We start from the raw sequence: 15,802 nt of genomic DNA on the forward strand, positions 1-15,802 counted from the left end.
TTGTTACCTGTGGGTAAACAGGTGGTATATATAAAGTTTAACTTTAACTAGTTGTATTTATTTTTTCCCAGATTGCAATTCCTGTGTCTGCCTCCCACGTAGTTGATTTCATTCTTGATTTATTTTTGAACATTTTGTTCATTGGGTATAATTTGAAACAGTATAATTTTCATCTGTTTATTTTTTAATTTAATTCCATGGTGCCTTATCCCACACTATTAGTAATGTTTTGTGTAGTTAATGTTGCCTGCTTTACCCAATTCACACACAGAGGTCCGCTCATTTAATTTAATTAATGATTTGGGCAGTTTCTTTTGTCATGTTGCTTTAAAGTTGGATGTTAAGTGTTTGAGAGAATTTTAAGTGTTTGTGCAGTCCTGAGCCCCCTTGTCTGTAACTGCTGATAATCAGTATGAGTGTTCCAGCATTTGGCCACTGCACATGGTTTTTTTTTTTTATTTGTTTGTGTGGAGTCCCAATAATTGCATAAAAAAAAGCATAGACTGTGTGGCTGCTTTACCAGCATTTTGATATTGTTAAATATAGAATTATTGTTGAATGGAACTACATCTCCAGCTTTCAGCCTTAGTGTAACAAACCTGTATGCCTTCTGAATCATTGTCCTGAGAGAATGATTTTCGCTGGGTGAGATTACCTGGGTGGCATTGTCACCTTTTTATGGTCATCCCTGTTAGCCCTGTCCAACTTTACCACCAGCCACACAGACGATCTGAGGATCTGTCAGTGCATCTTTAATTTAAATACTCCCCTTTTCAGGGCCTTTACAGAGGCAGCAGAAACAAGCTGTCACACTGAACACTGTCAAATAATCAACATTAATGTTACATTAACTAGAAAAGATATGTGAAAGACTCCACCAATGTTTGAAGAAAGGGAACCACCACCATCAAGTTTCTGGGCAGCTTCAGTAATCTTGATTTTATTTGTTGGGGTCCCCTTTAAAATATGTTTTTTGGACAAACTGTAGTGTTAAACTTGTGTTTAGGGATTGGTATTGATGGGATTTTAGTTTTAGATTTAGTACTATACAGTGTTTCCCATTAATTAATGAGACCATGGTGGCCCGCCATAGTCTAATTTGCTCTGCCATAGTTTCAAAATGAACTGAAACATATTTTTACATCTCATAATATATTACAGACCTCTAACTTTGTGTTTTGTGGGCGCTGCTCCTTGCTACTGTAAGCTTGCACACTCAGACACTTTGGCCTCCGACTCGAGACAACTACTTTTCTTTTGAGGTAACTACAGTAACGTTAACGGCCTGTTTCTGTCACTCGTTTGTGAGAAGGCGATTAGGCTAGCCACGCCTACATTTGGAGTGCACACATATTAAAGCTTCATGGTAAATCCCCTGAAACAGCCCAGTGCTGACAGGCAGGTTAGCGACTTTATCCTCAGTTTCTCTCTTTACAAAGACAAGTGTTGCAGTGTGAGAGTCCTACCTGAAGAGAGGCTGTGAGGTCTTCATATTACGCGATACGAGAACCACATACAACATTATTTATCAAGTTGGGTCAGACTCTGGTTGGACTTAATGAATTTAGCGCGAGGATACACACAACGCCCGGTTTTCAAAATAAGGTGTCTATACAGGATGGAAATAAGATTAATTGGATTATATTCACAGAAAGTATAAAACATATTACATATGTCCAATAAAAGTAAAAAAACAACAGTAAAATGTTAGGGAAATTACTTATTCTATCTTTTATTCTTTGATTTGGGTTTTTGGGAAAACATTTAAATAAATTAGTTGACTTTTGTTGCTGTTTCATCACCATTTATAGCTATACAATGGGTTTATGATCAAATAGTTTATTATCATTATAGATAATAGATCTTAATTTTGCACCAAGTTAATGCATTTAACTTTAAAATGTACAAAATTTTCTTATGGGGGGGCATGCCCCCAGACCCCCCCAGTGAAAGGGTTCAAGGCCTCTTAAAATCCTGTGGGAAACACTGCTATACATTGATAATACTACCACTACTCTTACTGGTTTGGTTCATTATCAAGAATCTTATTTCTTCTTTTACATTATTAAAGGGATACTTTGCGATTCTTATCCAATACACTTTTTAAATTCAGCAAATATTTCCTCATGGGTCGGTAGCTTTCTGTTTTTCGTGTGCTCTGATAAAAATCCAGTTTTCCTATATAGCCCTGGGTCTGTAAATTGGGCCCAAACAAAGCTGCTGGGAGCGAGCAGCAGGAAGCAATGGGAGAGAGAATGTAAACAAACAGTGGTACATTCGAACATGCTGGAATGTAAATGCTCTGTATTTGAATAGCGCCTTTCTAGTCTTTTCGACCATTCAAAGCGCTTTACACTACATCTGCATTCACCATTCACTCACATTCATACACTGGTGGAACAGCCACCCTAACATCTGTGAGGGGTTTCAATGCTGGATAAATCTACAAGATTAAAAAGAAATGAAAACCGATGAGGTTGCTCTGTTTCTGCTGGACAGGTGAGTAAGCTAATGTTAGCGTTGCTGTTCCAGCTGGTTAGCTTAGCTGCAGTGTCAGTGTGTGTGCAGTAGAGGACAAATAGACGGAGTGTGTGTGAACGGGTGTCCTGGTGAACAGAGAGAAACGGGTCAGCACCTTGTTCAGCAGTAAATGTACAGTAGAAGTTACAGAGGCCGGTGAAGAAAGACTGCAGCTTCTCAGGACTAAAGAGGAGCTCCTGTGTTTCTGCGAACTGTTGAATAAAGTGAAGGAGGTTAGTCCCAAAGTTAGCACTGACTTCGGAGATAAACAGTCGCTCCTGTGCTTCCCAACTCTTTTCAGTCACTGTATTTTTGTTCAAACTATTTCAAATAACTCGCTACTTTTTTACTCTGTTGTGTTCGTTTCATAATATTTGTTCACTAATTGTAACTATTGACGTTCCTCTCAATAATCCTACCCATAAATTAACTAGACACCGTGTCTTAGATTTAGGTATTTTGCCTCCATGCATATTTAAATATTGTCAGGCTTGTTGTCACACCTTCTACAGTGCTGCTAAAACATGCCCTCTTATTGAGGCTAACATGGTCTCGGACAGCAGACGCTGTGGATTCTGCTATATTTCAGCAGAGTAGGCCTGGTTACCATGGCAATGTGCGTTCATGAGTTTATCAACAAACTCTCTGCAGAATCGCGTAGTATCCCTTTAAAAGTGCTTTTTTTAAAATAAATTATTTTAAAAAAGAATACATACAGAACAGGATTAGAATGTTATATTTTAAATATGACTACATGTTGTAGCAACAGTATCATTTACAACAGCAAAGGAAAAGGAAAAGGGAAAAAGTCAAGTTAGTAACATGCATTAATGGGATGAGGCTGCATACAGAGAAATGCTGTGTCTCAATTCAGGTTCCTTCCTTTAGTATATATATTAACATGCAGTACACTGCGTACACTATGTACTTACTTGCTTAGTGCGTTAATTTTGACAGGGTAGTGTCTCAAATTAAACACTGCTGTTGTGCACTAACCAGAAATGACTATACTATATTTGCACAATACCCCCAGCACAGAGGCCGCCTGCAGAGCTCAGCTATATATGTTGCCGACCAGCTTGGCAACATGGACTGGAGCAAGAGTTTCAGAGTGGTGAGTTATTAATCTGTAACAAATGTATCTTTCATCCATAAAGTTTTAACTGAGCTCTGTCTCTACATCACAGGAACAACTTCAAAGCGCGGAGGCTACTCGCAATAATATTGCTACATTTTTTTTGAAGTTCAGTAACGTGCCCCCCACCACCGTTACTCAGCCTGCCTGTATTTAGAGAGAGCACGAGAGAGAGAGAGCGCATTGCTCACAGCTTCAGGGCTTGTCCGCGCCTTCTGAATTGTCCCCAGCAAATTTGTCATCAATACATTTAAATATAAACGTTGTCGGTCAGTGTCTAGTCAATGTATTAAAACAAATCAACAAAAACAGTCGCTACAAAGTAGTGAGAGAATATCATGACACCTGACCGCGACACAGACACCTGACGCTCTTTGTCCTGCTGTCTCTGTCCTCCTGGCTCTGAGGCACTACTGTTTTACTGTCTTCATTCCCTCTAAAGCGGCTGTGACTGCACTTTGTCAGAGGTGAGGTAGGTAGGTAGCATTTGTGTGGAATTGTGGTGATATTTCTTTCTAATCACAAATGTTTTTGGTTTCGGTTTTCTTCCTCTGATTAAGATCAGTGCGCTCGTGGAGTAGCCTACAATCGCAGACTGGTAATCTGGCATACTGGGCAAATGCCCGGCGGTCCGACGAACCTTTGGGGTGTAACATGAAGAAACATTATTAAATTATAATTTTTTGTTAAAGCTATACAAAACTGGAACTCACTGCCCACCACAATTAAAAACATTCATATGTATTCCACCTTTACTATATACCTTAAAAACTGGCTGTCTGACAATTACAACTGTACACATTAATTTTATTGTTGTGATATGTATTTGATGTGACATGGTCATGGTACTGTAATTTGACTTCTGCTGCCTGTCTCAATGTTATGTCCTTGATATGCTTAAATGTGGCATTTGTGTGAATATGATTTCTACTGTTTTAATGCATGAATTATTATTATTAGTTTTTTTGTGTGTGTGTCACATGCTTAGTATGTCTACTTTCTTCTGCTTAGTTTTGTTGTAAATATAATTGTAACGTATTTTATTGGATGTATGCCTATTGACAACTGGCCGGGGACAACAGTTGGAAATTAGCCGTAGAGGCTAAAGCTGCTCTTTTTATCAAAAGGGACTGTCCACGATATTATAAACAAATAAACTAAACTAAACTAAATTATTTATTTATACAAACATTGGGCTGTCCAATCACGTCTCTTACTAGCCCCCACTCCCTCCCCCTCTGCTCAAGCTGTTTCTTGTGTTGTGGGCCAAAAAATAAATCGCCAAAAGCTCAAAAATAACAGATATGTTTGCTACCCCAGCTGCAGTAGCCTACCCTGCTTAGTGCAGGCAAAGGAAAAGGCACTTGAAGGAATGTCTCCAGAATTCAGGAAAGTAAGTGTTTAATACCCAAATTTTTTAGGGGGAGGACCCCCAGACCCCCCTACTTAGTATTATCACTTTAATTATTATCATCAGTAGTAATTATAAAAATCATAATAAATGTAGACTATATTTATCATTTACTGTTGCTTTATATACGTGCTTTGGGTAGGCGGCAACGGGGGGTGGGGGGTGAAAACATGAAAGATTTCTGGGCTGGGCTAAGCCCCCAATGTTTCAAGAGCCTGGAAACGCCCCTGGTCAGGACTCACCTGAGCCAGGCCTAACTACTGTAAAACTTTGATTAATAGCCCGGGCTTTTATTTGCTAAAATCACTGAATTGACGCTGCCTATATTTGGGATCCATAGGGGACAGGCCTTTAATTCCTCTTGCACAAAACTGAAATAGGCTACTATAAAACAGTTTATTTATTTCAAACAGAATATTAATTGTATAAAAACCCGCTCTGACAAACAGCTTATGCGCTTATTTTGATGAAGTGTGGCAGAAGTTAGCAGACAGAGAGTGATGGACTTCACATGACAGGATTCATAACTTAGATTAATTTTTATGAAAAGTTGTTTTGATTCTTTTAATCGGTGGACCCTTACAGACTAAAGGAATATAAATAATCAAGGGACGGACACGGACTTAACGATCGCTTCAAAGGTAACAGGAGTCGGCACTTTTCTTTTTCTTTTCATCTCTTGTACCATGCCGGTTACACCCGTAAATCTATGACTTTGGTGGATCTTGATGTTTCTGTTAAATGAACTTAGCGATTGGATTGTGGAGAATCTGACCGATCTAACAATGTCCATACTGACATATTGATCATACATTTAAACATTAAAATTTGTATTAACAATCTAAGCAGCTTAGAAGCAGCTAAAGCGGGCAAACCGGCGGGAGGTTTTATACATCCAAAGAACTTCTATAAAAACCAAGCTAGGCGTTTAATGGAGACCTGTGTTTATTTGTCAAAATGTGTTTCCACACCAGGCCAGTAAAGGAGGCAGGCGGCTATTTGGGACTCGGCTATTAATTGAAGTTTTACGGCTTTATCAGAGCAGGATCGCTCCCTCCTGACTTTTACTCCCAGAACAGTGTTCTGATATAACAGAGGACCTTATTTCTGCTCCAGCAAGCGTTGTCCCTAAGGTGATGAAACATCCTCTCAAACTCTAGCTGTCACCATGGACCAGGCAATGACCTTTACTGAACTCAGGCCCATCATGCTACATCACTCACTATTTCATTTCATCCTGTCTAGACTATTATACTGTCAGACCCTCTTTACATGCCTTAGCTAGACATCCATGTAGTGTTCCAGAATGCAGCTACAAAGCTTTTAACCAGGTACTCTAAGCAGTGTCATTTGACACCAGTCTTTATGTCTTTACACTCATTTCCCGTTAAATTCAGAATGTATTTCAGAATTCTTTTAGAGCTGCATGGTTGCATTCTGCATCGTCAGGTACCTGTCTCCATTAAAGACCTAGTGCAGTGCTACATTGCCAGCAGGTCTCTGAGGTCTTTTGAGCCGCGGCATATTGATTGATCTTTTCTCCAGACAGAATTAAAGGAGACTTTGAGGTTGTGGCTCCAAAACCTGAGATGTCTCTCCCCTTGGACTCATGATCTATAGACTCTGTGTACACCGTTCTTACTTATTTACTTACTGAACCGTACACAAACAACTGAAATATGAATGCTGTCTTGTAATGATGATGCTGAATGAAGGAACAAAGGACTTTGAGAATATCTGAATTAGTTGTGTCCTCGCTTTGCACATTTTTGGGCAGTCGCCACTTAACAGGGCCAAGGTAGGCAGATAACAAGTGTCTTTGTGCTTGAATGCTCCTTTTATGTTTGCAAGCATGTGGGCCTTAGATGAAAAAAAGATTTGGAGCATCAAGGAAGCATTTGAAATTTAGCTGTAGTTCTTCTGGTAGACTATCACTTTAAAGTGCTATTCAAATGAACTGAAAAATGAATGATACAGGGGGAGCATGAGTGTAAGAAATCATATGAGAGGAATCAAAGTTTGAGGGACAGCAAGTGAAGTTTTGTAGAGACAGAAGGAGTAGCTGTGACAGAGAAGGATAAGGAAGAAATGAGTCGACAGAGAGAGAGCATGCATTTGGCAGACTTGGAGAGAGAGAGAGGGAGATAGTAGTCAGCTGGCAGCGCTTGGAGCAGGACCCCAGTGATTTATCCCAGACTCCTGCATTAGTCAGATGGATGTTGCCGTGCACAGATTAAGATTAGGATACATTCATCAATGCAACAGTGGACACAAATGCATTACAGCCGGGGAGTAAACAAGGCAGCTGCTGCGGGGGGAATCAATGTGCATAATTAAAAGGATAATATGGAACAGCCATCCGTCACTTGGCCATGGAGGTGTCCACTATAAGCTGCAAATCACTGGGCTGGATGCTCCTACTGAGTGTGGGCTAAAGGAGAAACAGATGGCACTAAATTTTGTATATGTGTATATATATATATATATATATATAGTTGTTCACTTGCTTTGTATTTTATTTATTGATGAATATAATCACATTAACATGTATATATTTGAAAGCAATCTTACTTTACAGAATTATTTCCACATCTACCTAAAACATTTACACAGTACTATATATACATATTTATACCTGTTCCAAATATTTTTTTATTGTTAAGCAATGTATATGGACAGTACAGAATACCTTTAAGTAGATACCTTGCCTTATTTCAGAAATTAACAGTCAAAAAAACACAGGAATCAAAAGGGCAAAAACAAATGAACAATTAAAAGGAAAAACAAACAAGTACACACCATGGAGCTCACAGTTTGGGTAGTATAAATAAGGCCCTGAACACACACAAAAAAGATTTTTTTATAGTATCTATCTGAGATGAATGTTGCTCTAAATTCAAATTTCTAACACACCAAATAAATTGGGCCATTCCATGCAGTTAAAAGCCTTCTTGTCAAGATAATATTGTCCTCTTTTGGATTTCCAGGGGTCTGTTTGGGATAAACCCTGTCTGATCCAGGTGTACCAATTTAGCCATAAGAGGGCTGAGTCTTCTTGCCAAGGTTTTGGCCAAGATTTTCTGGCCTGTATTTAACAGAGACACCAGCCTACATGAGCCTATGTATTAAGCCCTTCCCTTTCTTTGGAATAAGAGTTATAATGGCATAAAGTCAGTGACTTAGGTTTAGGCACTAACATTTCTGATGGTTATGGTAATGGTAGGGAGCTTCGGGGGGGTGTCAACACCTTTAACACAAACATAGTTAGCTAGCGCTAGATCATTAGCATTTGTCACTTTTTCTGAAAGTGTTGGTATTAGACGCCCTGAGATGAGAATGGTCTGGAACATCAGGTACAAGTGAAACGGGTGTACAGCTCTGTCTTGTTCGCATACTGTACATCCTGATAGTAGTTAAATTATATTTCAGTTTTCAGAAGAGTCTGAAAACCGGTTATTAATGAGAAGAAGGTGGTGATCAGGAGGAGCCGTGGTTAGTAAAGTAAATTAGGGACGCAAGCTAGTCCTTTTAAGTTAAGGAGTTTCTTTCAGATTTCAATGTGCAAATTAAATGCATAGTAATTATCCAGAAATCACATAGGAAAAAAAGATGCATCAAGATGCATCGATTATCGTTTTATAATTGCATTGTAGCCCTCTCAATCGTAATCAAATTGAATCGTGATGTGTCCAGAGATTCCTACCCTTCCTGTTATTATGACTTAGATGAAGATCAGATCACATTTTATGACCAATTTATGCAGATATCCAGGTAATTCCAAAGGGTTCACATACTTTTTCCTGCGACTGTATGTTATATATGGGGCCTCACTTTATGGGAAACAAAGAGGCGGCCTGCATGTTGACTAGAAGCCTTATCAAAATTGCATGCATGTAAAAAACAAGCTTATGACAAAGAAACAGTTCCAAAATCCCACTGGTCCATTTAATGACACCAGAGTGTGAGAGTAAACTGAATCCAAATACTGGATTCCTGCTGTCCCAGTCCCTTACGGGAGTGTGGGAGCCCTGCTGACATGAACATGACATCACTAAACCCATAAAAAGAGAGCACACCAGTCTCTCCTTGCTGTCTATTGCAACCAATGTTGCTACAGGAGTAGGGACTTTATTTCCCTAGATGAAGGTCTTTAACTTGCTGAACGAGAACACGCTGTTTTCTTTAGTTTTGTCATTTGTTGACAATTCATTGTTTGTATCGGTACAATACTGCTGTGCCTTTACTTATGTTGTTGACAGTGACAACAACTGACTAACACTTTGTATGAAGCCAAAGTTCAATAGCCTGTGTGATCAGAGAAGATAAAATATTCCTTTATTAAAGTTTAAAAAGTGGCAGTTTTAGTGTTACCACAGTAATAATGATTTTGTGTAATCTTAGTTCCTGCCACTTCATGCAGATCCAATAACTACTTTTTATTCATGCTCATTTCTTGCATTACTAACATGCACATTGTATATTCTTATATACTTTAACTGTGATTTTTGTGCACATTTCTACATTATACATGTTTATAATGTAAATATTTTTATAATTGATTTTCTAATTTATATTAATTCTTCTTGACTTGCAATAATAATATTAATTGCTGTTTATTGTTATTTATTTTCTCTACTCTTCTCTTACTCTGTCTATTGTCATGCACCAGACACCAAGGCAAATTCAATTTATTTGAAAGCGTACTTGCCAATAAACCTGATTCTGATTTGGGATTTGGGGTAAGCAACCGAAAAAGACTTTGCAGCTAGACAACATCCATGCTGACGACACCATCCCTACCACCCTTCACCTTACCCTGGGGTGGTGGAGCAGTGGATAAGATGCATGGCTTTGGTGTGGGAGACCTGGGTTCAACTCCCCACCAATGTGTCCCTGAGCAAGACACTTAGCCCCTAGTTGCGTCAGCTCACACATTTGGAAAAAAACTTATGTCAGAATGCATTCATAGACTTCAGCTCAGCATTTACTAACATCATTGCTCAACACCACTCTCTGCAACTGGATCCTGTACTTATTGAGGGAGACCTCAGGCAGTCCGGATCAGGAACAAGACCTCCAGCATCAAACCACATCATCAAGTTTGCAGATGATACAATTGGGGTAGGTCTGATCAGTTAGAATGATGAGGCCCTATAAAGCTCACTGACTGGCGTATCACCAACAACCTGTCCCTCAATGTGGACGAGACATGGAGATCAACCAGACCACCGGGTTTCTGGGTGTCGATGTCTCATAGGACCTCACATGGACTCTTAAAACCAGACACATCTCAAAGAAAGCTCAAAAGCGTCTCACAGCCCTCCCATGCACTCTTATCCATGCTAACCTCTGGCAGAAGGTTCCACAGCTTAAGGGCCAATACCACTAGGATCCGACTGTTAAACAATCAACAAACAGACTGTTACAACAACAAAACATATTCATGCACTCTCATATTTCCTCATTCCTTACTCCTGGATGTTATACTAGTCTGCCATCTTGTAGGCTATCCCAAACTCTTATTTGTGCTGCAAAGAATGAGGATCAAGAAGCACAGCCTTCGCAGAAGTCTTTTACTGGCTGACAACCCCCTTATTGGATATCAGTTATTGACTGGACGCTGCAGCTGATTGGAAGTGATACATCACTGGAGTTTCAAGTAGAAACCAAGTGTTTCACTTCCCAGTATTTTATTTGTATTCTGTTTCACCACCTAGTTAAAAATCTGTGGTCATTGTAGCTTTACACATAAGAAGGACCTGAGTGTTGGCTTTGAGATAAAAAATTTTAGGTGTTGGTGTGTCTTTTCTGGAGTGCAAAATAAATGTTTCAGGTGCCTCAAACACAGTAACAAGTGTGCACTGTAGAAACGTATTGATTTGCCCCTTTTCCACAGCATGGTACCAGCTCGACTCACCTCGCCTTTTTTGGGGGAAAGCTCGCGCCAACCGGTGGGAATAGTTTATAAGCCAGCCGGCCAGTTACCAATATATCACCACTTCTCCTCTGCTGGTTGCACTTAGTATAGCGATTAGGACGAGGAGCTGGGGCGATGACTCAGAGGAGCAGGACTGCAGAGAGGTACAATGACAGCAAAATCTACATTTACTTCTAGAAGACTTCAATGAAGGTGGATCTGGCTGGAAACAAGCTGACAAGGGAGTAGCCATCAAGCTAAGTGGCCGAAGACTAGCAGCTTGTGCCATCTCTGATATCTTAGCACCAGTGTTGGGCAGTAACACGTTTCTCAGTAACACATTACTTTAAAAATATTACTTTTCCCAGTAATTGGTAGTGTAACGGATTACTTTTCCAAAACAGTAATATTAATACAGTTACTAATCCAAGTAATTCTGCATTACTGCGTTACTGAACACATTACTGCGTTACTGAACTCCTCGACGTCAATGCCCGACTGTGTTGCAGGCCAGTGGCACCGTACCTTATGTTGTTTAAGTCAGCTCAGAGCCAGCTGAAAAGCTAAAGGAAGAATGAAGAGAGAGAGAAGTGTTCTTTCCACAGCTGTAAGTATCGCCACATTGTGTCACAGTCTAAGATGCAAAGAACATTGTTGTCTGTTGTAAACTTTGTGCAACCAGCAAAAATCTTAGTAGTAGGGTCGTAAAAGTAATATAGTAAGATAACGATTGACGTAACTAGTTACTTTTATCACCTTGTAATAAGTTTAAAGAGTAAAAAGTATCTAGTAACTTATTACAATTTCTGAGGAACTTGTCCAACACTACTTAGCACGGCAGGCAGGGGATTAGACGGCCTGATGTTAGCTGGCAGAACGTTACAGGCTGAGGAGTGTGGGTGAAACTTTTCAACTATTCTGGGACCGAGTCTTTCTCGTCTGGCTTCTGGGAAACTTCCTACAGAGCCAATGACCAGATAGCCTCCTTGTGGCTGGCCTGACGGGCCCCTCTTCACATGTTCCTCAAATCTATCAAAGTCCAGCACTCGACATATAATGACATTGAGAACAACACTTAGCGGGAGAATACCTTCTCTGAACTCGTAACACACCGAACCTTGAAGCTGAGAAGATTAGCTACAGCTGCAGAAGACCACACCGGGTTTTTGATGTAAACAACAATGTTTCTAACACTTAGATGAAACTATGCCACGGAGAATTAAGGCAGTTCTGGCGGCTACTTGCCAGTACTGGGTCCAACAAGCTATGCTTGGACGCCCCAGAGGCTTTCTCAGACTACAGCCACAACACCGCAGGTAACGACATGCAGTCCACTAACACCACAAAACAACCAGCTCCCAGCTAAACACAAGACTCCACGTAAGGATAGAAACGGTAGTTACGTACTGCAACTCCAGATTCTATGAGTATAGGTGCAGCCTTCTAAGGCTATTGCTATTGGGTTTACACCTACGCACGCCTGCGCGGCACTGAGAAAAGTTGTCTACGCCTACGCACAGTGTGGGTCTCTCCTACATCCGCACCTTGTATATATACACAACGGTGAGACCTAGCCTTCAGCTCCCAAATGAACGTAGAGGGCAGCGCCTATACTCATTTAATCTAGAGTTACAGTACATAACTACCATTCAATTTCATATAGGCTTCACCCTCTAAGTCTATCCCTATTGGGATAGAGGCGAAGCAGGATGAGTCAGCGCCTCACTGGCCCATACAGTACCACCAAGCACAAACCCACCTGTCCAGAGCCATAAAATGACAGGGGCGAAGAAGCGGATAACTCCTGATCGCCGACCCGTAGCAAGATCTGGGCCACCGGATCGGGGTGGAGGTGCTACTCACTAGGAACGTGAAAGTACGCGTCCTTCAGGTCGATGAATGTGACCCAGTCTCCCTGACGCACTTACTCCAACACCTGTTTTACTGATGCGAAAAGTCTCTCCATAATCACTTTGTTGAACAGTGACAGATCCAGGATGGGCTTCATGCCCCCCTGACCAGGAAGTAACGGGAATAAAACCTCTGATTCTCCTGCCCGGGTGGAACCCTGGATATGGCTAGGAGATCTGCCTGGAGGGCGGCGTTCTGGGCTGGAGGGGGGGGGGGCGAACTGCAGCCTGTGACCCTGGCGGATCAGGCTGTCCATCCATCTGTCCATCAGCCAACAGGCAGCGAAACACTCCAAGTATTGCTCTGAAAACAGTCGGACCTGCTGATGAGGCGCCCTGGTGGCAATGAAGAGAAGCCACTCTATTGCCCCTGCCGCCGTCGCAGTTGGGGGGAGGAGCCCCGCCGCGACCCATGGGGGGCCCGCCGGCCAGGGGTTGGCCAGGCAGGCAGCAAACTCCGCGCTAGGCCACACTGTAGAACTTAGCTCCTGGCGGGGAGAGTCATGGGTGCCAGCATGACCCGCCATGCAGGAGGGAGCGCCTCCTAGGGTGGTGACGAGAAGAGGGTCGAGTCCAGCCCAAATGCTGCCTGATGCTCTCCACCTCCTGGGCTGCGGACTTCGTGGTGTCCACAAGGGTATGGAAATGAGGCCTCAAGAGCACATCCAGGCTTTCCGGGTCCTCTACCAGCTCCTTCCGGGTGGCCTTGGGGATGACAGACTGCTGAAGCCACAGAATCTGATGGGCCTGCGTCTGGCAGACGGCCATCCCAGCAGCGGTGACAGCTGGAGCGGCGCATTCGGTGAGCTGCGCGCTGGCTGATTTGCTCTTTCTTTTACTCTTCCTTTTCCTCCTGGCTAAGAGCGAAAACATAGGCCATTTTGTCCAGTGGAGTGAACTCTTGGGCCGGAGGAACAAGCTGCTGATAGCGGGCTTCTGCCCGCTTGATGATGGTGTGGAGCTCTCTTACGAGGCCACCGATGGATTGCAGGGAGGTGGCGGCAGACAGCAGGATGGAGATATCGCCGGAGAGAGCCCCCTCGAGGCTGGAATCACCCTTTTGGAGGCCAGCGTCCACCGAAGGTTGAAACAGGGGGAGCAGAGAGCTGCTGGGAGCCCCGTGGATGGAGAGGGCACATTCATCCGACTCCTGCTCATCCAGCAACAACATTCTCATGGCTTTGCCCAGAGAGTCTTTGGGCTGCCACACCTCCTCATCTTGAAAGGCAAAATTATCCACCCGGCTCTGCCGCTCCTTGGGGGACAGCAGAACGGGCAGCTGAGAGAGTCATGCAAAGTTGTATTTCTTTCCACATTACTTCACCAGCTAATGCGACCCATGCTACTATCCTGTGTACCACCGGTATTATGTCAAAGTGTTAACTTAGCCTGCAAGAAAGGATGTAACGGTAAAAAGCAAAAGTGGAGCGATTTGTTTACTAGCCTATAGTGATGTAAGGCAGGGCAGCTAGCTAACGCTACAATAGCTCAGACCTGCTGCTGTTTGCTTCGTAACGTTCAATTTATATACATTGTCGTTTTATCGAAACTCAGGCTGCGCTGAATGAAAGGTATAGAGCCAGTGCTGATCTCCCTCTGAGTAGGGAACACTGCAGTGACAGTCTGAACATGTCTGTGTGTGAAGCCACAATTGGCATGCCAGTGTTTCTGATTATACTTGCTCATGAGTTCAAGCGAGCACGCATACGAGCACACACCTGGTTGCAATCTTCAAGCTGCACCGCTAGTGGCCGCTGGAAACTCCATAATGCCCCTTTAAAAACGGGGGAGTGGGGGGATAGGGTAGGGGGTACCTATGATGTTTTTCTTCAGGTAATATGCTGTTTTTACTTCTGTGTTTAAATTGTTTCAACAATCTTCAACTTGAGCAAGAATTTCACTAAATGGTGGGAAGCAAACGTTTGGTGCTGTTTATTCTCAGCAGATACAGGAAATATCATGATGGGGATCCGCCAATTATCTTCACTAATGTGAGAGACCAGAGGAAAAAGAAGAGGGAATAGCAGAAAATGTGTGAAAAAGGTTCTTGGTAAGTTTTCCATGTGTTTGATGATCATCAGTCTGAGCATGAGTATGAGCTGTCACACACATTTACAGGCGTACTTCACTCCCACACACAGTCAGAGCATGTTGTTTCAGCAACAGTGCTGTCAGTCTGGGAATACATCCATTGGCTGTTTGTGGCCAATAAACAGAGACTGCAAAAACACTCCAGAGGTCACATTTGCCTGAATAAAATGAGATATAACTTTTACTAACTGTTGGGCCTAAAAACTCTATTAAAGTTTGAATAACCACCAACGTGCTCAGCTGAGAGCTATAGAGAGCTTTTGTTACATCCCATGGTGGTGTTGGGTTCAGGTAGGGGCAGGTTTGGTTATTAGCAAAATATTGAAGATATTCAGTAATATTAATAAAGTTATAAATATTGCAGACATTATTAATAATCATTAATAAATACAGGGCTCTGCCCTGGAAACAAGAATTAACCAAAGAGTGGTTTTCCCACCTATAAATGCCAATATTTAAACACAATTTTACATTAATAAGGTGAAGGGTCAATCTGACCATAACAAGCTGTTAATAATCAGCTAATGTTACTGCTAATGGCCAGCTAGCCAAACACAAACCTTACTTATCTTCTGCCTGTTGTCTTCTGTCTCACAGCTTCAGCTGCCGATGCATTTGTCTCTCTGCTTTTGTATAATGAGCTGCCCAAGCAGCCACAGAGCGACCCACCCACTGGGATTTCTCCCGATGCTCATGGCGGCCGGTCAGACTATAATTTGAACAATTAGCGGGGGGGCGGGGGGGAATTACGGTAGTTTGCGGTCTTTACTTGCACAGTGTGCTCACACTTTGGGCCATTTGCGACCAATATGGTTGCA

The sequence above is a fragment of the Micropterus salmoides genome, unplaced genomic scaffold (genome assembly GCF_014851395.1).
Source record: "Micropterus salmoides isolate LMB-PRFRI ecotype aquatic unplaced genomic scaffold, ASM1485139v1 Ms_hic_scaffold_5, whole genome shotgun sequence".
Lineage (NCBI taxonomy): Eukaryota > Metazoa > Chordata > Actinopteri > Centrarchiformes > Centrarchidae > Micropterus > Micropterus salmoides.